At 36.9% G+C, this 23,596-nt stretch overlaps 1 protein-coding gene across 2 annotated transcripts in view; it reads left to right on the plus strand.

Moving 5' to 3' along the window:
• Window positions 1–23,596, plus strand: part of GNAI1 (G protein subunit alpha i1) — an 84,499-nt gene that overhangs the window by 29,090 nt on the left and 31,813 nt on the right. The gene's annotated exons all lie outside the window — the stretch shown is intronic.

Here is a 23,596-nt window from a genome sequence, read left to right on the forward strand (position 1 = left end):
TTTTTCCTGTATCTAATAGTCTTATCAAAATAGAACTGACCTTTTGTAGTGAACCTATGTTACTTTGTCATACTGTGCTTTCTTTTTCTTTTTGGGGGGTGGAGGTGGGGGTGGGGGAATGCAGTCTCTCTCTGTCACCAGGCTAGAGTGCAGTGGTGCGATCTTGGCTCACTGCAACTTCCATCTCCCGGGTTCAAGCGATTCTCCTGCCTCAGCATCCCCAGTAGCTGGGACTACAGGCAGGTGCCACCATGCCCAGTTCATTTTCTTCTTTTAGTAGAAACAGGGTTTCACCTTGTTGGCCAGGATGGTCTCTATCTCTTGACCTTGTGATCTGCCCGCCTCAGCCTCCCAAGGCGTTGTGATTACATGCCTCAGGCCACTGCACCTGGCTACTTTCTTTTTGAGTACTCAACATTTTATCTTTTAATGAGTTGCCTTCATAATTGGCAGAAGTTGACTCTAGACTTTACCGAATTTTCACTTACTCTTTCAATTTAGGGCATTTGTCCATCTCGGCTCTTCTCTAACATCCTCCATGATTTCTCAAATTTCCTTTGATGAGTTTACAAAGATACCGGTAATTGGAGAAGCAAAAACGATGATTTAATAATAGCTGGTTGACATCTCAGAGCATTAGTATACCACTTACTTCTTTACTTGACCTGTTTAATAGCAATGGAGAAGCATTGGGAAAAAGGATATATAAAAAGAAAATAAACCTATGAGAAAAAAGCTAAAATGGCATTATTTGTCTCCAAAAAAAGACAAAGCTCAGACTTTATATGTGAGGATGTATTGTAAAGGCCAGCTGTTTTGCATGTTCCACCAAGACCAAACTGAAGGAAATTGATTTAAGCTGTATTATTCAAGGATTTGTATTGAGTATTAATAGGAGTTTTATGATTCTGAATATTGTTCATTTCTGGAGTGACTTGTTGGTAGAAGTTGTGATTTTTCCCCCCTCTTAAATCTCTAAAAATAACATCAATTTTCATCTCTCAGTAATGTTGTACAGTGTTCCCAAAGGCTAAAAGAAATACTAGGTGACCTTTCAAGTCCTTTCTTGCTCAGTGACTTTGTCTTTTCACAGATCTCACCCCACATCTAGAGATCTGTTGCATTAGAGTCACTTTTGTTCTTTCTTTGTCATTTTAAGAGCTGTTAACATTCCATCATGAATCTGCTAATGGAGAGGTGAACTTACAGTTTAATATACTATTCTCAGTGTAAAAATAAAGATCCACTTTATATGTTTATGTAAAATATAAATACTTTATGTGGTATTTCAGTTATTTAAAAAACATGAGCTATTTGATAAATATTATTTTTAGAGACAGTCTTTATTTTCAGTTTACCTTCAGAGTTTTGGCAGATATTAGTTGAACATGCTATGCATTTATTTTTATTTTTTTCATTCAAATATTTTAATTTTTTAGTTAACATACTCTGTAACTAGAAGTAGTTTTTAGTATAATACTTTCTAAAAATTAGATTACCAAATGAACAAATGCTATTTGAGAATACATCTGTCAAAATTTCTGATTTGAAAATAAATCATAGATAAAAAATCAAGGTAAGGCCAGGTGTGGTGGCTCACGCCTGTAATCACAGCACTTTGGGAGGCTGAGGTGGGTGGATCACAGGGTCAGGAGTTCGAGAACAGCCTGGCCAATATGGTGAAACCCCTTCTCAACTAAAAATACAAAAATTAGCTGGGCATGGTGGCCCACACCTCCCAGCTTCTTGGGAAGCTAAGGCAGGAGAATTGCTTGAACCCGGGAGGGGGAGGTTGTGGTGAGCCGAGATCACACCACTGCACTCCATCCTGGCAACAGAGCGAGACTTCATCTAAAAAAAAATAAGTAAATATGAATATGTAAAATATTTTAATAGCAGTTACTGCACCATTTGGACAGTATCACCCCATTTGACCTTTGTTACTTTCACTTCTTTGAGAATTAAAGATAGGGAGGGTAAATTAATATAAAACCTTGGACTCCTGGATTTCAGCTTACAAATAGAGATTTTGGGCAATTTACTTAATCTTTGTTTGTTAAACTTCAGTTTTACCGTTTATAATCTAGCATGGTAATGGCATAGTACTTGTTTAGATTGCTGGAAAAATAAATGCAGAATCCTTAGCATAGTGGTTGTCACATAGTAAGAGCTATAAAGATTATTATTTTTATGCGTTAACAACAACAGATTACAGTTTGCTTACTGCCTTTCACTAGGCATTATGCTGAGCGATGAGCATCTAAGGACAAAAATATTCCATTCTTGCATTGGAGAATCTTTCATCCTTGTATTGGAAACATAGATAGAAACAAATAATTGTAATATGAGTGATCATAGATGTGCAATCTTCCAGAAAGTGGAGTTTGATTTGATCATGGGAGAAAACAGAATTTCAAAATCATTTTAAAAAACAGAGGGGGTTACTATTTCTTTAGATTGTCCTCCTGTTAGCAAAATAGATTGATATACTGTTCTTACAAGTAACCATAAAATAGAAATAAACAATTTTCCTTTGCTTGAATATAAATGATTGTGTTTAGAAGACAGTTGAAGTGGAGAGCCTCTCTGTTCAATTTACATACTGATATTTATTCTAAGTTGATTTTAGGATTACTTATATTGAATTTATAGTCAAATGTTGTTTATTTAAGTCTACATGTGATAATTAATTTTAGTCCCTTAAAATGACATGGGTGCTTTGACAATATCTATATTTATAAAGTTATTTTCCGTTTCATTCCCCCACCCCTCACTAATACTACTGTCATAGATTGGGGATGACATGTTACAAACGAATCTTCTACATATAATGCTTTATAAAATACATGTGTGTATCTGTGGTTCTTAAACTTGATTTACTCCAGTTTCCCAAACAGGTTCCAGGTGCTCTTCCCTTTTCAGTCTTTAGGTTTAAAGTTGACAAGATGTATAAAGCACTTTTGTCATTTAAGGCTTATTCGGGATGATTAGGGTTATTACCTAAGATATCAGACAGCCTGTGAGAGCTGATGAGGTGACTGTCACCATTATAAATAATAGCCAGTGAGAGTGAGTGGGTTAATGGATTGCTATTTCCTGGTAGTGAAAAGCAGGTAGTTAGAAACCAAGGTCACCTGAGAACCGTTGGTGGTTTCATAGACTTCTTAGAATTGGGAAGAAACTTGGAGTTGCCCCTTCAGCCTCATAACTAAGGTAAGAATGACCTTTTTCTGCATTTCTAACTAATGGACATCTAGACTTGGAACGCTGCACATGCATGCATGGAAGAAAGACAAGAAAGTTTTTCCTTGCAATGCTCAGCATCCTGTAGAATGTAGATATTTGTAGCATCTGTAGTTTATAGCAGGAGGCATATGCAGTTAGATTCACTTTTTTGTGCTTAAGATGGGGTGGTCAGTGTCCACAAAAGTGAAGATGGAGTCAGCTATCTGACAGAAGAAAAGATTTTCATATTTTACTTGCCTGGAGTAGTAGCTCCCATCCTGTCAGACCCAATGTCCACTTTTGTAATATAATTTTGATGCCCCCTGTAATATTCCGAAACATCTGTAGATAATAGTAACCTATTTTTATATATTTACTAAAAACTAGTATAATATGCCCAACTACAATATATTAGAGAAATAAAAGTGATTTATACCATGTTTTTCAGTATGTAAATGCTGAGCCACAACTGTAAGTCTTTTTAAGAGTTGGATACTTTATAAAAGTTTCCATATACAGAATCGTTAATAGTTTACTGTATATGCAAATGGAAATAGATGTGCCCTTGAGAATATCACTTGCAGAAATGGTATTCAACTTTACTGAAATTTCCAAATGACAAGGATTACAGCCATCTCTCTTTTATGCAGTAGTTACATTGCTGGAAAAAGTCAAATCATGCAAAAAAGTCTTTGTGCTTATGTGGGAAATTGAGCTAGGTTGTAGAATCAGATATTATAAAGTTTTGTTTTGTTTTTTTTCACAAACAGAATATAGGTTATTGGAAAATTGTGCAGGACATGTAAACTACTCTATTGATGGAATTTTTCTGTATATCGCAGTAGTATACCCAGCCAACAATGACCAAAACTGCTCCCACAAATTCCCATTGAACTGTTCTTGTAGTGGCACCACCCTTTTTGAGTGTCATTGCCCTTAGCTGACTCCGTGAGAACTTCAGCCTGCAAGTTGAAGCCCTAGGAACTGCCTCAGACTAGAGAATATATAAGAAATTGCATTTGACAGGTGCTCTAGAAATCTCTAGTCATGTACTTACCCCCCCCTTTTTTTTTTTTTTACCAATTTGCTAGGTTTTTAAAAGATTACTGTGAAATTTATTAGAAACAAACCCTACATGCATACAAAGGGCCATAACTAGAACATCAGATTCACTTAAAAATTGTGACTAAATATACATAATATGCACCATTTTAATTATTTTTAAGTGTACGAATCAGTGGCATTAAGTACAGTCACATTGTTGTTCAGCCATCAACAGTGTTCATCTCTGGAACTTCTACATCATCCCAAATCAAAACTCTGTACCAATTAAATAATAAATCCTCATTGTTTCATTCCCAGTTCCTGATAACCACTATTCTACCTTTCTAAAAATTTACCCTACTGGTTTGACTATTGATTTTGTCATAATCTATGATTTTCCTCTTTAAAATGTTCTTAGACTTAAAATAAGGAGGAGAACCTTGCCTTGAGAGATGACAATTGTACTTATATTCCGTATTCTACACATGGCTTTTGTGGTAGTTTTCCATCCACTTGCCCCTGTTCTCTTTAATAAAGTTCTGTCATAACTGTTAAAAGGCCTAAAACCTTTTAATGTTTGCAAGTTGGAGTTTTACAGGCTAAAATTTCCTCCTGAAGGAATCTTTTTCTAATTTTATATCATTTTAAAGTAATAGACATATATCATTCTCTCATATCAAACACCACCCCATCTGTTAGGTAAAATCTTCAGACATCTGTTTTATATAAAATCACTAGTCTTTCAGCAAATCGTGTATTCAGAAATGCTATACAGTAGAAGAGGAGGTAGAGTGTAGGTTCCATTTAGGAACAGTTTGCTCTTAGCAAGTAACTAGGTGTTAGTCATTATTTCAGAATGACTTCATGGGAGGGAAGTCAGTGAAGTGTCTATAATCAGGTTTTTAAATATTATTCCCAAATTATTTTTTGATTGTTGATTACCAAATTTTAATATTAAAGACAGTTTTATTGAGATATAATTCACAAAAAATTATTTAAAGTATGATATATATTTTCATAATTCTTAAGTATATGCATAATATTGTACAGCCATTACCATAATCAATTTTGGAATATTTGTATTACTACCAAAAAGTTTCATGACCTTTGGTAGTCACTTTTCATTTCCCCCAAAACCCACACCCTTACTCAACTACTGGTCTACTTTCTGTCTCTCTAGATTTGACATTTATGGACATTTCATATATATGGAATCATGTAATATGATCTTTGGCCTCTTTCACTGAACATAATAATGTTCATAAGGTTCCTCTGTTTTGTCACATATATCCGTACTTTGTTCTTTTTATAGCTGAATAATTCCTTTGTACAGCTAGGCTAAATTTTGTTTACCTCTTCATCAGTTGATGGACAGTTGTCTTGTTTCCACTATTTTGCTGTTATGAATAATGCTGCTATAAACATTCATGTACAACTTTTTGCATGTGAGTGTATTTCATTTTTCTGGTGTATGTATGTAGGATTGAGTGTTTAACTTTTTAAATAAATGCCAGAATGTTTTCCAAAGTGGCTGTACCATTTACATTCTTATCAGCAGCATATGAAGATTCCATAATTCTTCCACATTTCACCAATACCTGTATTGTTTAACTTTTCTATTATGGCCATCTTAGTGAGTGTGAGGTAGTACCTTTATTGTGGTTTTGATTTGCATTTCCCTGTGAAAAATATTTTTGAACATCTTTTCATGTTTGTTAACATCTATTAACTCTGAAAACTTAAGTGTATGAAATCCCTAATGAAAGCCATATTAGTCTGTTCTTGCACTGCTATCAAGAAATCCCTGAGACTGGGTAGTTTATAAGAAAAGAGTTTTAACTGACTCACAGATCTGCAGGCTGTACAAGAAGCATGGCTGGGGAGGCCTCAGGAAACGTTCAGTTGTGGTAGAATGTGAAGGGGAAGCAGGCACATCCTACATGACTGGAGCAGGAGGAAGAGAGAGTGGAGGAGGTGCTATATGCTTATAAGCACCCACATCTCAGATAACTCACTCACTATCACCAGAACAGCACCAAAGGGGAACTCTACCCACATGATACAGTCACCTTCCATCAGCTCCCCTTCTGACATTAGGGATTACAATTTGTCATGAGATTTGAGTGGGGACACAGACCCAAACCATATCAGAAGCTCTCACCTGGCAGTTAGATCCATTAGTGAGGATGGATCAAAGGGACGTATCGTATTTCATTAATTCTAAGATAAGCATTTTTCACATTTGACGTCACTAAAATCAGTGCATTTTACACTAAATATATTGTGCCTTTAGTAAAGACAGTTTGGAAAAAGAAAATTCAGTTGACAGTTAAGAGATTTATTACTTCTCTTTCTGTAGTCCTAGAGCAACTGATTCAACTAGAAACTAAAGTATATTATTAAATTAGGACCAAATAGTTTCTTCTCTTACAGTTCATCAGATTAAAGTTACAGTGTGAAATCTCTTTACCTATATAAGCCTTTTCTGATTAGTATTTACTCGCCAACTTACAGACATTGATAAATTTGATATATTATTTATCCTCATTAAAAAATAATTCCCTATTCCTTTGTAAAAAATTTATTAATTTATTAATCCCAGCTCTACTTCATGCACATTGACACACAGAGACCTGAAGTTTAGTTCTTCTTTATAAACTTTAGGTCTCTGTGTGTCAATGTGCATGAAGTAGAGCAGGGATTTAGTGAAAGCTACACCATTTATCATTGTTAGACTCTTGCTTGTCTGGCAAAGACAGCTGACAAAGAAAAATATTGAAGGTTTGTCTTGTATTGATCTCCACTGGACTTTGACCCTTCCAGAAACTGGCTATGGCCAGAATGTATGAACTCAATGTCATCTTTGATTCTTGATGCTTATTTTAATTTACATCTTGATGTGAAATGGCGTCTGGTGAAACTATATGCTTCCTATAGTATTATTGAAAACTAGGGTGCGGGGTGGGGGGGCAACAATTCTATTGACAGATGATGTAGTTTTATAGATTCTGGCATTAGATTATTAGGTTATATCTTTTCCGGAACCAAATTTGCTTCCATATAACTTCTGTTTTTGATCTTAAATTTCAGTCACTTGATTACATAGTGTAACTTCTCTTAAATATGAGGGCTCTTCAGTTATTTATCAGACATCTTATTTCCACTAGTCTTTTTTTCTTCTAAGCATTCCTTCTTCCCTCCACTTTTCTTCAAATGAAATAGATTGTTCGTACACCACATTTCTGTATATAATCCTATTTGTATGTCCCTCTGGAAAAATGTCTATAAAAATGGTATTTGAAAAGTTAGTGGTCCAATGAAAAGTATACTAGGGCTGTAGTTCTTGTACTTTTAGGATTATATGAACTGGCACACATTTTATTTGTATCAGCTTTTCTGTAATCTTTTACTGTCATAATTTTGTAATCTGATTGAGCTTTCTAGAATCAGGACCCACCTCGTATTTAACTTTGAATAGATTGCCTAACATTGTCCTGGCTATGTGGATTAAATAGATAATTTTGAAAGATTTTTATAGCTAGAAAATAGTTGGAGGTTTGTAAAAAGAAGTGAGGCTGGAAGGCCTTTGGGTCCAGTCCTAGAAATGCCTGGAATGCCATGCTAAGAAGTTTGCATTTAAGAGTTGTTACAGATTTAAACATTTTAGAAAAATAGTTCTGCAAGGAGTATGGAATTTTGGAGACAAAGGTAGTTAAATTTTGAATATGTAAATATGCAGAGGGAAGTTTCCTCTGTCTGATGGGATCAGATTTTGTCTGTCAAACCAACCTGTCTTAAGGGGAACTTCTAAAAAAAAAAATTTTCAACCATACCTTGAGTGTTTATTTTAGTATCAAAAACATACACTTTTATTCAGGAATCTTTTGATGTAGAGTCATGACCTTTTTTTCCCTTGAAGTATTGTTCAGTTATCTTTTTCACATAACCAAAATGGACCCCTTATTTCCAGTTCCTATTTCTTTCAAGTGACAATTTAAAGATACTTGCAAAGCAACTTCAATGAAGAATCCTTCCAGATTGTAAAATTCTTTTTCTTCCTGACTTAACAATTGTCTCACCTTTACCTGTTCAGCAGCATTTTTAAGCAGCTTGCCTTACTTATTTTCTTTCCATGACGTCTAGTTTTCAGGAGGAAAACCAAAACAAAATTTTTAAACATTTTATCTTGCATGTTTATTTGCATAATGTTAAAAGTTTTTTAAAACTTAAAGGTAAAACAGAGGTTAGAGGAAAGGAAGGAATAGGTTTATGGAGTGTGACGGAGACTGCCAGTTATTCCCCAATATCCAGTGTCTTTCAGTATCTGTTTTCTGGGCACATGGCCACAGTTAGTGACTATATTTCCCAGCCTTACTTCAAGGAAAATGAGGCCAGAAGACAAGCTTCTGGCTATGGGGATGTGAGTGGAAGTGACACCATGATGGGTACCATTTTTGGGTTGTGCCCTTAAGGTGAAAGCGCACTTCCTCCACTTCCCCTACTTGTTTTCTCCCTCCTACTGACTGCAGCGCTCACGTACAGGTGGGATCATAGACACATATCTTACATCTGAGATGGAAGCCATGTCATGAAGATGGCAGTGCTAAAGTATAATGTGTCTTTTATATATTGTCTAAATATACTTTTAAACTATGCTTAAAAACCTGTTGCTTATGTTTTAGTAAGATTACAGTAATTGTTTTGGAATATAGCTTAGATGTCAAGTAAAAAAATATTATTTTACCTTATCCTGTACACAGCCTGCCTCCTGCTGAGCCCCTACATTCTGATAAGTACAGAAAAACTACAGAATGTCCCAAAATTGCAAAATGCTTGAGCCTTAGTCCTGTCTGATAATTTAAAGAGTCCATTTATGTAGTGTTCAGATAAAAATGTGTCATCACTTGCCATGCACCACTCCTGCTCTGCTCCCTAATTGGTGTGGGGGACAGCACGTGGGTGGGAAGGGAGGGAAGAGTGGATTAAACTCATTGTAGCAGGAACTGTCTGATCCCATAGATATGATGTTCTCTGCCTCCCTGGTCTCAGGTGATGGCTTCCACCTAGGTATTCCCGGCATCACAATTGAAATTTCTGATGCAGTAACTCATGGCTTCCTTAAAGCTTGCTTGCTTAAAGCTTACCTGCTTGAGCTCCCTCTAAGGGCAGTCCTCAGTCTTTCACTCTTTCACTAAGTCTTAGTTGTCTCTGTTACTGCTGTATTGGTCCATGTAGCATCCCAGTGTCTTTCAACTCAGTTACCATACTCTCTGAAAATTGGAGATGCCTTGGTTGTGAAAAGTCAACCCCAGAGGCTCTCCTGCCCAATGTGGTATGGTCATTTTTAGGACCCATGTTGATAAGGGGTTCAACTTGGGAGACAGTGTGGGGAAGGAATTGAAGTAGGGGTTATCAAGAAACTTTTGAGTGTTAGAAGTAATTTGCTTTGACTAGGATGTGAGATTTATGTATATGAGTGATGAGATGAGAAGATGGGTAGTAGATGTAAAGGAAATTAAAGAAGATGATTTTATTCATCTTTAACCGTAGAGATAACCATTTTTTTTCTAAATACATTGCATAATTTTGATTTATTGTAAAAATTTGAAAATTACAGAAATATTCAAGAAGTAAAATCACATTACTTCGATATATACACTTTTTTTCTCTCAGAGATCATTATTCTGAGTTTTAATTTTTTATTTTTTAAAAAATACTTCTTCAGCATATTACTTCTCATATACTTGTCTTGTATGAATAAACATATGTATTTATATATAGCTCTAAAATACACTATATATACTTATTTCCCTCTATGAAATTGTTTTTGTATCTTTTGCTGTTATTGTTTTTCAGAATATTGGTACTCTTCAATTAGTGTTCATTATGTATTAAAGAAAACTATAGTTTGATACTCATTAATTATGAATTTTTTTTCCTGTTCTGTAGCTTCCCTTTCCATTTTATTTATGATGTTACTTTTTTTTTTTCAAGTAGGTTGTGGGGTGTTTTATTTTATGTATTAGGTTTACATTTTTATATATTTGTTTATATATTCAAATCCAGCTTGCTTTTAAAAAATTTGTCAGTGTAAATTTTTCAGGCGCTTGCATCAAATAAACTAAACCTGACCATGGCTTAAAAAAGGCAGATGTTTATTTCTCCTGTGTCACAAGTCTAAAGTTAAATAGTCCTGAGGCACTCTACCCCATGCGGTCATTCAGGGATCCAAGTACTAGTAGTCAGTCATTGATTCTTCACTACTATGCACCTGTAATAAAAGAAAAAGCTAAAGAAGCAAAAAGTATTATTTTCATTAAACCTTGAGCCATAAAAATACACCTCTTTAATATTCCATGTGACCAAATGGGAAATTCATTTACAGTACTTCTGTATACCAAAGCATGATGGTTGGTTATTGTGAGGGAAAGCAGTTGTATGAGTGTTTGAGTTGTGACCTGAACTAGTTCTTTTCTTGGAAAACCATTTTTAATTGATAGACAAACTGCTGTTAGTCCAACTTGGGATTTGGCAGAGTTAGCCATTCACTTGAAGGAAAATAGCTGACAGTGTTTATTGTCAGCAATAAAATTTGAACTTTCAAGCCAAATAAAATTTTAAAAATAAAAATATTTAAAAACTTACTCCTGCTACTGGTATCTTGATGTCTTCACAAGACTGAAATCCTTTTCTGATGAGATTATGGGTAATTCTGAAAAGGAAATTTAAAAACGTATACGTGTATGTTTATGTGTGTGTATATATATGTACAAAAATAATGAAATGTGTCCTGCAAAACTTAGTGAACCAATTTCTAAGTCACATATGGGCAAAAGATTCATCCAAGTACAAGATAGACTGATGGAGCTAATGTACAGGCATACCTTGTTTTGTTGCTCTTCACTTGATATTACTTTGCAGATACTGCCTTTTTTAATTAACTAATTCATTTTTTTAACAAATTGAAGGTTTGTGGCAACCCTGTATCCTGCAAGTCTGTCAACACCATTTTTCTAATACATGTGGTCATTTGTATCTCTGTGTCACATTTTGGTCGTTCTCACAATATCTCAAATGTCACACGTCTCTCAGTTTAAGTTAAAAGCTAGAAATGATTAAGCTCAGTGAGGAAGACGTGTCCAAAGAAGAGAGAGGCTGAATGCTAGTCCTCTTACACCAAACATTTAGCCAAGTTGTAAAGGAAAAGTTCTTGGAGGAAATTAAAAGTGCTACCGCAGTAACACACGAATGATAAAGTGAAACAGCCTTCTTTCTGTTACGGAGAAAGTTTTAGTGGTCTGGATAGAAGATCAAACTAGGCCCAATCTTCCCTTAAGCCAAAGCCTAAGCCAGAGCAAGGCCCTAATTCTTCAGTTCTGTGAAGGTTGGAGAGAAGTGAAGAAGCTGCAGAAGAAAAGTTGGAAGCTATCATAGCAGAGGTTGGTTCACGAGGTTGAAGGAAAGAAGCCATCTCCGTAAGATAAAAGTGCAAGGTAAAGCAGCAAGTGCTGACGTAGAAGCTGTAGCAGGTTATCTGGAAGATATAGCTAAAATCATTGATGAAGATGACTACACTGAACAACAGATTTTCAATGTAGGCAAAACAGCCTACTATTTGAAGAAAATTCCATCTAAGACATTCACAGCTAGAGAAAGGACTCTAGCCTTTCTCTCAGAAAAGACACTGAAAAATCAGTGTGTGGCTTCAGAGCTACAAAGGACAGGCTTATTCTCTTGTTAGGGGCTAATGCAGCTGGTGACTGTTGAAGTCACTCATTTAGCATTCTAAATATCGTAGGGCCCTTAAGAATTATAATAAATCTTGGCTAGGCACAGTGACTCATGCCTGTGTTGCCAGAAATTTGGGAGGCTGAGGCAGGCAGATCACCTGAGGTCAGGAGTTTGAGACCAGCCTGGCCAACGTGGTGAAACACCATCCCTACTAAAAATACAAAAATTAGCCGGGCTTGGTGGCACACACCTGTAATCCCAGCTACTCGGGAGGCTGAGGCAGGAGAATCACCTGAACCCAGGAGGCCGAGGCTGCAGTGAGCTGAGATCACACCACTGCACTCCAGCCTGGGTGACAAAGGGAGACTGTCTCAAAAAAAAAGAAGAAGAAAAAAAAAAAGCTAAGTCTATTATGTCTGTGCTGTTAATGGAAGAGCAAAAGCATGGATGACAGCACATCCTTTTAGAGCATGGTTTTCCTAGTATCTTAAGCCCAGTGTTGAGACCTTACTGCTCAGATATAAAGATCCTTTTCAATATATTACTGCTTATTTACAATGCACCACATTATCTAAGAGCACTGATGGAGATGTACAGGAAATTATTGTTGTTGTTGCAGTTTTTAGGGACAAGGTCTTGCTCTGTTACCAGGACAGAGTGCTGTGGCATGGTCATGGTTTAACTCAGCCTTGAACTCTTGAGCTCAGGTGATTCTTCCTCCTCAGCCTCCCAAGTAGCTAGGACTACAAATGTCTGGCTGGTGTTTTTTATTGTTATTTTTTTGTAGAGATGAGTGTCTTGTTATCTTAGCCCAGGTTGGTCTTGAACTCATGACCTCAAGCTATTCTCCTGCCTTGGCTTCCCAAGGGGATTATAGGTGTGAGCCACTGTGCCCAGCCTAATGTTTTTATCCCTTCTAACACAGAATTTGTTCTGCAGCTTATGATCAAGAAGTAATTTCAACTTTCATGTATTACTATGTAAGAAACACATTTTGTGAGGCTATAGCTGCCATTAGGTGGTGGTGATTCCTTTAATAGATCTGGGTAAAGTAAATTGAAAACCTTATGAACAAGATTAATCATTCAAATGGTTTCATGACATGAAAAACATTTGTGATTCATGGGAAGAGATCAGAATATTAACATTAACAGGCATTTGAAAGAATGCCTGGGTTCATTCTAACTCTCATGGATGACTGAGGGGGTTAGGACTTTGGTAGAGGAAGGAGCTACAGTTGTGGTGGAAATAACAAAAGAACTAGAATTAGAAGTGGAGCCTGAAGATGTGAACGATTTGCTGCAATCTTATGATAAAACTTTAAGGAAGCAGAATTGCTTCTCATGGATGAACAAAGAAAATGGTTTCTTGAGATGGAGTCTTTTCCTGGTGAAGATGCTATGAACTTTGTTGAAATGACATCAAAATATTTAGAATCTTACATAAACTTAGTTGATTAAAGGAGTGGCAGGGTTTTAGAGGTTTGGATACAATTTTGAAAGTTGTTCAGCTGCTGTGCGTAAAATGTTATTCAAAGAGCATCACATGCTGCAGAAAAATCTTTCTTGAAATGCAGCAGACTTTATTACATTAAGAAATTGTCATAGCCACCTCAACTTTCACCATTAGCCTGATCAGTTGGCAGCCATCATCATGGAGGCAGGACCCTTCTACAGCAGAAGGTCATGACTCACTGAAGGCTCAGATGATTGTTAACATGTTTTAGCAATAAAGTATTTTTTATTAAGGTATGTACACTTTTTAGACATCATGTTATTGCACAGTTAATATAGACTATAGTAGAGTGTGAACCTAATTTTTATATGCACTGGGAAACCAAAAAATTCATGTGAATTGCTTTATTGTAATATTCTCTTTACTGCAGTGGTTTTGAATAGAACCTGTAATATCTCTGAGGTATGCCCGTACAAAAATAGGAAAACTTTATAGAAATGGTTTCACATTCTACGCTGTAATCAAACTTAAGAAGTTACTGCTTCTCAAATTACGGCATAGAATAAGACTATCCATAATTATATTTAAATGCTGTTGAATGCTCTTCCCTTTTCTAACTAAATTATGTGAAAATGGATTTTCTTTATATATTTCAAGCAAAGTGTAATATATCACAATATATTAAATGCAGAAGTTGATATGAGAATCCAGCTGCCTTTTATTGTGCTATTTGCAGAAATGCAAAACAGTGCTACTTGCCTTACTATTTTGGGGAGGAATGGGAAAATAGAATTATTTCATTTAAATTGTGTATCTGTTTTTAATAACTAGCAACTTAATGACTATGTATGATCATTAATCAAGAAAAAAGGAGGTGACCTTTATCTTCTTTTTCTTCCTTATTGGCTCTCAATCTTTAGCATTCATCAGAATCACTTGGAGGGATTGTTACAACACAGATTACTGGACCACTCACCTCCAGAGTTTCTGATTCAGTAAATGCTGGATGGGGCCTGAGATGTCTGTTTCTAACAAAATTCCCAGGTGATGCAAATACTGCTATCATAGCTTCAGAACCACTGTTCTACTTACTACTTTGGTTCATTAGGCAAACTTGTTTTACCTGCCATTTGGGAAGGAAAAAACAATACTAGAATTTTAAATAGACAGGTAGTTCAGGTATAAAGATGCTGGAAGTGTAGTGTCCTTAGTTGCCAAAAATTTGAGAATTAATTAAAAATTAAGCAGAACACTTTGTCAGGAATTATTCAGTGTCTAAGACTTTTCTCTACATACAAGCTAACAATTTACCATACCACCATTTCATAGATGCTGTGAAAAGACATGAAATTCCTGGTTTAGAGACAAAAAAATAACTTTAATACAGCATTATGCCAGAGAATCAGCCTTGGTGGTGATTTACGGAGCCCCAGTCCATAAGGGCAACATGAACAGTGCCAGGTGATAGGTGCACAAGCAGTGGGTTGTATTACAGTAGAGGAACCCTGGCCTTAGGGATTGCAATTTTTAAAAAATAAGTCTGTCTGACCTTTGTCCCAAAGGATGCAATACCTTTATTACACTGGACAGTAAACCTATATTCTGCTGCAGAGGGATACATTATCTGTATCTTGTTGTCTCTACAAATATTTTTGAAAACATAGGAATAGGTCCTCCATAACTCTGCTCACAAATGTTCACAAATGTGAGAGAGGCCCATGGAGAATTGTAGCTTGGCATAGGAAATGTTGAAAAAGTTTGTATATGTTAATTATTTACCAGTCCTTAATAGAAAACAGCTTAGCAAAAACATGAGAGCAATGAGACTTGAGCTTTAGACAGAGTAGTGTATGATTTCCTGATAAAGAAAAATACCCTCCTCTTGTGTGGTTCTAAATTATTTTCATAAATGTGTATGTATAATTGTCATAGGAAGTAAAATTTCTTACCCTTATAGGCCTTACATGAACTATAAAACATTCTTAGGAAGTGTGTGCATGTGTGTGTAAAGTTTAAATATAAAATTAGTATGAGAAATAATGGGATGTTAGCCACAATAAATTACACTTGCAATATGATTCTTTTGATTTAGCATACCTCTTCTGCAATGGGCTGTATAATGACAAATTTTCCCACATCTTTTTCTACCTAAAATTCTTTAACTTTATTTTGTGCAACATGCAGTGTTTGTTTATTTGCACTTGGTGCAAATGCATCATTAATCTTCTTTGTTTTTCACTCATTAGCTCAAGCTAATTAAAGTATTACTACTTGGCACAGGGCTAGTCCAAACTCTTTGGGTCGATGTGACAGAAAGCAACCTCATACCTCGCTGTTATAGCTGGGAAATCAAGGTTGATTTGTCTGCAGTTATGACTAGAGCGATATATTTCCTACTTTGCCCAGGTCAGTCCAGTTGAGCTTGTGTCTACTTTAACTCTCAAAGGTTCCTACTTGGAAGATAAATTATATGTTCTCCCTGACTGTGGCTTCATTTAGTGGTTGAAACAGTACTATAAGGCTTCTCATGTCCTGGTTGGTCTTCATTCAGTGCTGCTCCCCTATGTTTTGCGCCATCCTTTAATGGCATCTTCCATTATGTGATCATCAAAAATGGTTTTTGTGGGCCAGATTTCACATCATCTTTTCAGTGCTGTGATCTTTCTTGATAGCTTTACATAAAAGGAAATGGAAAGAATCTAGCTCATTCCGTTGTGGAAGGGAAAAAAAAAATCACTGTATCTTAAGTGATTGTTTTATAAGTTTTTATGTATATTTTATATGTATATATCTTATATTAATTTGTAAAATATTTTGATTGTTTGTTGGTATAAGATCTATAAGAATAGGGAATTTTATTCCTAATGACACCACTCTCATGGGCCAGAAACACATGACCCTTCTTCTTTGATCAATTGGGTGATTGGCAGTCAAACCAGATAGAGTGGTGGATGGAAAGGTCCCTCCAGCACAGTATTTGACATTTGCTTAAGTGTCTTAGGGACTTACACAAACTCAAATACAGACCTTGAAACTCTGTGACCCCCTTCAAACATATGGTGTGATCAGAGTGACTTTATAGTTTATTTTATCACTATACAAATAAACACACTGTATTAAAATTTTTTTGCAGAAAACTTATAGACACCTGAAAATATGCCTGTAGCCTCCAGTCCTCCACACTTGCTCATTAAGTGGGTGTGTAGATTCAAATTTTAGAAGCATTTTGTCTGTCAGTTCAGTTAGCCGAATGGTCTGTTTGACGGGGATCTCAGAAAAGAGCCTTCGTGTTACACACAATTCTTTCTTTTGTCCTGCCTTTCTAGAGAAGCTTTGTGTGTGCATCCATTCATTTTTTTTTAACCACATAAATGTATTCTTTAATGATTCTGCAGCTAAATTTCAAAATCAAGGTGTCAGCAGGGTTGGCTCCTTCTTTGATATATAAAAATCACAGATATTTACAGTATACAAGGTGACGTTTTAGTATATGGGTACATAAATAATGAGGCTAATTAACATATCCATCACCTTACATACATACCGTTGTCTGTGGTAAAAACATTTAAGATCTACTCTGTTAGCAATTTTCAAGAATACAATATGTTGTTATTAACTGTTGTCACCATGATGTGCAGAGGATCTCTGCAATTTATTTATCCTTACTAAAACTTTGTATCCTTTGACCACATCTCCCTTCCTCCCCTTCAGTTCCCCAACTAATCCCCCCTGGTAATCACAGTTCTATGCTGTTTCTATGAGTTTGACTTTATTAGATTCTACATGTACTGTATCAGTGAGATTATATGGTGTTTGTCCAGGTTTACCCATGCTATCACAAATGACAGGATTTCTTTTTTAAGGGTGAATAGTATTTCATTGTGTATCTATACACATTTTCTTTATTCATCCCTTGACAATTTAGATTGATTTAATAAGTTGGCTATTGTGAATAATGCTGCTGTGAACATACTTCGTCAATATACTGATTTCATTTTCTTTATGTACATACATTCTTACTCATTATAATAGTATGATGCCTATTTCAGAAGTGTATGGCTCAGTGTATAGTTTTATATGGAATTAAGATTGGGGAAAGTGGGTCATTTTGAAGCTCTAGATTTTGGATTTTAATGTTTACAGTCATAATTAAATTATTCCTTTATCCTAGAATGTCAGATATTTCCCATATATATGTAAATATTTATTTAAATATAAGTTCAGAGCTTCTTAGAATGAAATATAAAAGATTTTTAGATAATTGCTCCTGTTGGGGAATGATAATTAAAAACAACACCTTTTCCCAACCCAGAAATCCTCTTTACAAAATAGCAGAGAAAGAAAATACTTTCATTATTAAATAAGCATTAAACCAGATTGTGATGTACATCTGCTAAGAGATTGTAAAGACTAAGGAAGACCCTTACCCCTTTATACATTGAAGCCTGTTCAACCCATTACATGATAAACAGTAAGTCCTCAAGTAAGAGGACTTCAAAGCATCTTTGTCATGCACAGCTTACCATACCTTTACTATGGTAATTGGGATGACCATCACATTAGCTAATTGGCCTTATTCACAGGAGAACATGAAACTTCTATCTTTAATACAGTAGGTAGTTTTGCATTTGGAGCAAGGTGCCCATGGAAGCCTAGTTCCTACCCTGCCATAGAAACTGGGAAATAGGGATGCTATCTCCCTGGATATTTGCATTTCAAAGAGATGGCTCTGAGGTTCTTGAGAAAGACATTCCTGAGTCATAAAGCTGGCGAAAGGCCTATTTAGTTTTCAAAAGAATATATTATATACATTTCAAAGAGAGGGAGAAGTATTTCCAATTACAATTTTCTAAAGTGAATGCTCTAAGAAAAAGGGAGGGAAATGTTTTTCCTTTCAACAGGGAGAATTGAACATTTTATTTTTAATTTATATTTGCCCTTGCACCCACTTTATCTGCTTCTGTCTTACATATAAGGACCTTGATCTTGTTAATCTTACAGTAGCATTATAAACAGAATGGATTTTAAATGCATTTGTAATTTAGTTTTATTTCATTTGAAACTAAAGTATAGTTTAGTTTTATTCAATGTTAACATTTTAAATTGTTAAATTCGACAGAAATATTAGGATTTCATAAAAGGAGAGTAGTGGTATGAGGATTGCAGCATAAGAGAACTTGGCTAAATCCCCATGTTGTAGTTGAACAGCCTGTGATGTTGGGCACCCTCCATCCTTGAAGCCAGGAAATAAGTAATATAAATGTGACCCTAAGCAGAAAATTTACCAAATGATTTTTTTCTTTGAAAGGAAAAAAAAAAAAAAAAAGATGCTTGTTTCTGAGATCAGAAGTGTGTTTTGTTTGTTTTGTTTTAAATATTGCCGGCAGATAAAACTAAAATTTCCTGTGCCACCCCCAGCCAAATCAGAGGTGGACATTGTTTGACTGTCACATTGATAGCGGTAATTACGTAACTTTGTTTAGAGAATTAGAATCTAACAAAGGGTTATCTTAGATCGATTGGTTTTTCGTTTTTTGCTTTTCCTCCCATCTTTTTCTTATTCTGACTTGATGCATTTTCCTTTGTTGGATCCTGCCAGTAGGCTGCTGTATGTTTGAGACCCCAAACTACTGGTGAGTTCTCTCCCCGGTGTTACTGTAGTGGTGCTCCTTTGCCCTCAGCACAGTCTTATTTGCTGGGCTCCATATTTGCTCTCAGAGGTGCAGTTTTTCGTTAGCCACTTCCTCCTTAAAGGAGACCAGCAGGCGGAGGGCAGAGTAGGGAGGACCCCTCTGCGTCCCTGTTACCAGTGGTGAATCCAATGCATCTGCAGCAACCTCATTTCTTGCCTCCTGAGAAGAAAGAATTTGGCCAAGGGGCATAAGGTAGAAGGAGGAACTGAACAACTTTTAGAGCAGAAATGAAAGTTTATTAAAAAGCTTTAGAGCAGGAACAAAAGGAAGGAATGTACACCTGGAAGAGGTCCAAGCAGGTGACTTGAAAGGCTCATGTGCAGTCTGACCTTTTGACTTGGGGTTTTATACATTGGTGCACTTTTGGGGTATTGTGTCCCTTCTCCCCTGATTCTTCCTTTGGGGTGGGCTGTTCATGCACAGTGGCTTCCTAGTGCTTGGGACAGGAGCCTGGGTAGTGTGTTTACTGGTGTTGTACACATGCATGCTTGTAGCCAGGGGGAGGGAGCAGGGCATCGCAAAGATGCTCCCAGTTTCTCCAATCTCTTGTGCCCAGGTCCTTGACCTCTCTTACCCCAGGAATGGGGAAGGGGCCCCGGAGGTGTGCTGAGCTTAGCGTCTGAATAAATACTGTGGACCCAAAGACTTTAGCAGAGAAGTGATTTATTAGGCAGAGAGAGTGAGAGAGAGAGAGGAGAGAGAGCTCCCCTGCTGCCGTGGGAGGGAATCCAAGGGAGGAATCCGTATAGGTAAGGAGCAGTGGGGGGCTGGGGGGGCCCTTGGAGTTATTAACCTTGGAGTTATTCCCACCCCATTCATGTTCTCGTCCAATGAGAGGAGTTTTTTCAAACTTTCACTTGAGTGATTGATCTTTGGCTTTGATACTGGATTGGCTACAGAACCTCCTCCTCCCAGAGCTTTCTGCTTTTTAAATAAAGGAGCACACCTGGATTTTCCACCTAGCCCTCACGCAGGAAAGTCACAAGGAACTCTAGGATGGAGGCCTGGTGCTGGGAACCTCTTGCCTTTGAAACCACGCCCCTTGTGGACTCGGAAAGATAAGTTTTTTGCCTTAACACAGTCCCTCATGCTCACTTGAGACACTCTTGCCTTACCAGCCTAGCATTCCTAGAGGAAGGTCATATACCAGTTAAACTCCGCCATTTTGACTCTTAATGTGCATGCTTGAGCTCACTCACCCGTCTCCTGAGATCTTATTGAGAAGCTGCTGATGATCAGTTGCAAGTTTTTTCTGTCTGTAGGGAGACTGCCTCTCCCTTTCACTGGCTGTGACCAATTACTATTTTAGAGAGACAGTTAACCTCCTGACCATCACCTGATGGTCGCCTGACATGCCTGGTCAGGAGTAGCCCCTTCCTGCCCTGCTCATGCCTGACTAGCTACCTACTGTAACATCACAACTTTGGCTTTATAGCCACTGGCCAACCATAACCATGGCACACACATTCTCAGCCTTCTGAGTCACATTCTCTCATCTAAACTCTCATTCACTCCATAGTGATTAGCTTATTGACAGTTCCTTTGTGGGCCAGTTAGCCACCTTGACCAGTGAGGACTTGTGACTATAAGTGGTCACGCACTTTGATCTTTCTTACTGACACATGTTACAGATTTCTGTTTCTTCTTGAAGTTGCTCTTGGTAGATGGGAGCACTTTTCATCCCACCCTGTATTTAAGTGAAAAGTAACAGCAACTTAACTGAGTACTGCTGGAAAAAATTTACCCCCCAACCCCATTTTTTCCTTTACAATATTGCTTCCTGCTGAAGCGTCTTCACAAGGTTAACAAGAATTATGGGCAGAAATATAGTTATAATTAAGCATTAATCAGGCTGTACTTGACCCACTTCCTTGTAACTGAACACCACATAACACTGGATATTATTTGCATCCCCATTGTTCCTATAGATAGTATTTCTGGCCTTAGATTGGATCTCTGATGTTAGAATAGTGAGGCTTTTTTGGAAGAGTTATTTAAGTAGATCCTGAATTTCAGGTTAACAGCTGAGGCCATCCAGTTTAAAGACCCTCACAGAAGAACTGAATCAGCCTGAGAATTTCTTGATCTCCTTGTCCTATGACTTTACCCTGAATTTGTTGACCAGTCAACGTTCCGTACACTTCAGCCCACTCCAAAACCCTTAAAAACTGTAGCCCCAAACTCCTCAGGCAGATGGGTTTGAGATTTCCTGCATCTCTGTTCGGTGGCCTTACTGTGATTAAACCTTTTCTCTGCTGCAGCCCAGGGTCTCAGCATATTGACTTGGCATGCACATCAGGCAATGATGTGCAGCATTACACTACCAGCCTCCCAGAATTAACTGTGCTGCCTGAGATTTGTGGAGAACAGCTATTTACTCTTTCCTGTATACTGTATGGAGAAAATACCAGTGTTCAGAATGTTGAAACCTTAACCACGTGGCATTTGTAATTTTCCTGTTAAGAGACTCTGTATGAAAGCGAGAGTTGAAAACTAATTATGTAAATTGCTAAGCTTTGAAAGGTTTTTGCAAAATTTCTGCCTGCAGATATCTATTCCACAAAGAGTATTTTGTGACTAGTAAAGAAAGTACAAATCCAGTTAATAAGACCGCCATCCCCACTCTTTAATGTTAAAGAGATTTCAGGATTTTTTTGAACCACAAACCAATGACTGGATGTGCAATGCAAAGTAAGCTAAGTGTCCCATGTCACCATTTATTTGAAGGGATAAAAAGTGAATTAGAATGTAGAGATAATGTCAAACATCAGGAAAATTTGTTTTTTTCTTGTCAAGGCCTAAACATTCTCATTTGTACATATTAACTGGAAACAATCTTATTCTTTACGATTTCTGATTTTCTTTCTTTTGTGGATCTCAAAACTCACGAGCGTACATCACTTGAACCTTTCTCTGGGCTTTTGAGTTGTTTCACTAATGGAATGGACCGTAGGTTGCTATTCATCAAAGCTCACTATACCTGTGGAATCACCACCCCCATGCATAAATCCTGAGACCTAGAGTGTCCCATCATCACAGCATGGCAGCTGCTGACTCAACTTGCAGTACTCTAGAAACCCAGAGTGGTTTCTTAAAGACAGCCCTGCGGGAAACTGCCTAGGTTGTATTACTTGGGTGGACCGCCCCTGGATTAGAGAAATGTGTGAGCCAGAATGCCTGCAATTTTGCTTTTCATGGAGCTAAGCACACTGTTGTTGATTAATAAATAATGGGTTGTTTATCTTGGAATTGTTTTTATTGGCAGATACCCTGAAAGATTCAAAGGCTGTCTGTAAATGAAGAATGCCTTTATTGTTTATTCAGTGCCTGCTTTTCTATTCAGTGTGAGGGTATTTTGGGAAAATTTCTTGAATATCAAACCACAAGTAAAATTTAGGAAGTTTTACCCTAAGATTTTCAAATAGGCCATTTAATTATGACCTCTTTTCAGATGCCTCTGATGATGATGATGTGTGTGTGTGTGTGTGTGTGTGTGTGTGTGTGTGTGTGTGTGTGTATCTGTGTCTGTGTGTCTGTCTGTCTGAAAAGGGAAAGAGGTAAAGGGAAAGATAAAGCCCAGAGATTTGACCATCAATTGTATCAGTCAGAAATAGCTTAAATAAATTCAAGTACATTTCTGGTTGGTTGATTTTATGTATAGCACAAACTAGCTTCTGAGAATTCAAATACAAACATGTGCAAAGTGAGAGGCAGCAGGAGTCCCATGCAGAGTGGATAAGGAGACGTCGACAAAGGAGATAAGTTTGATGGTTGATAAGAGAATCACCAGGGTGGGAAGACCAGAACAAATTGCATTTTGACAGGGGAAACAGTGTTTGAAGATGTGTGGCATGAGTAGCAATGGGTGTTTCTGGAACTGTAAGTTGTTCTCTAATGCTGAACATAAAACTCTGTAGGAATGGCCCAGGGAAAATGGGAATATGGAGCCTAAAATGAAATGAAAATGTAATGAAAATCCTGGCCCCTGTCTCTCAAACAGTCATAAATTCCTCCAGGATATTGTAGTAGTGGCCAAAGAATATGTGAAGCCAAATAATAGACTTGTCATATCTTCCATGTCTTGTTTCTTGTGCTCCATGTTCTCAATATCCAGCAGTCAAGGGAGGGAAGCCTGACAAATATCTGAACCACTTTGGTATAAAGATAGCAGCTGTTGTTAAGTAGAAAGGGTATTTAAGAAGGCCCTGATTTTATAAGTGGTCATTTCCTTAGTAGTATTTTCATGTTAGGATAGCATAGCACTAGGAACTCAAATCATGAGGAGACCCTGCATACACAGAGAGTGAAGAAGAATTTTGAGAATGGCTCCTGGCCTTATGACTTACATGACAATGAAGATGAAAAAACATTTTTTTATTAAGTCCAGCACAACATTGAATCCTCAGTGCTAGCGATTTATGTTGGTTCTGTATTAGGCTTTTAATAGT

The sequence above is a fragment of the Sapajus apella genome, unplaced genomic scaffold (genome assembly GCF_009761245.1).
Source record: "Sapajus apella isolate SASKATOON/1434 unplaced genomic scaffold, GSC_monkey_1.0 scaffold7, whole genome shotgun sequence".
NCBI classification, from domain to species: Eukaryota; Metazoa; Chordata; class Mammalia; order Primates; family Cebidae; genus Sapajus; species Sapajus apella.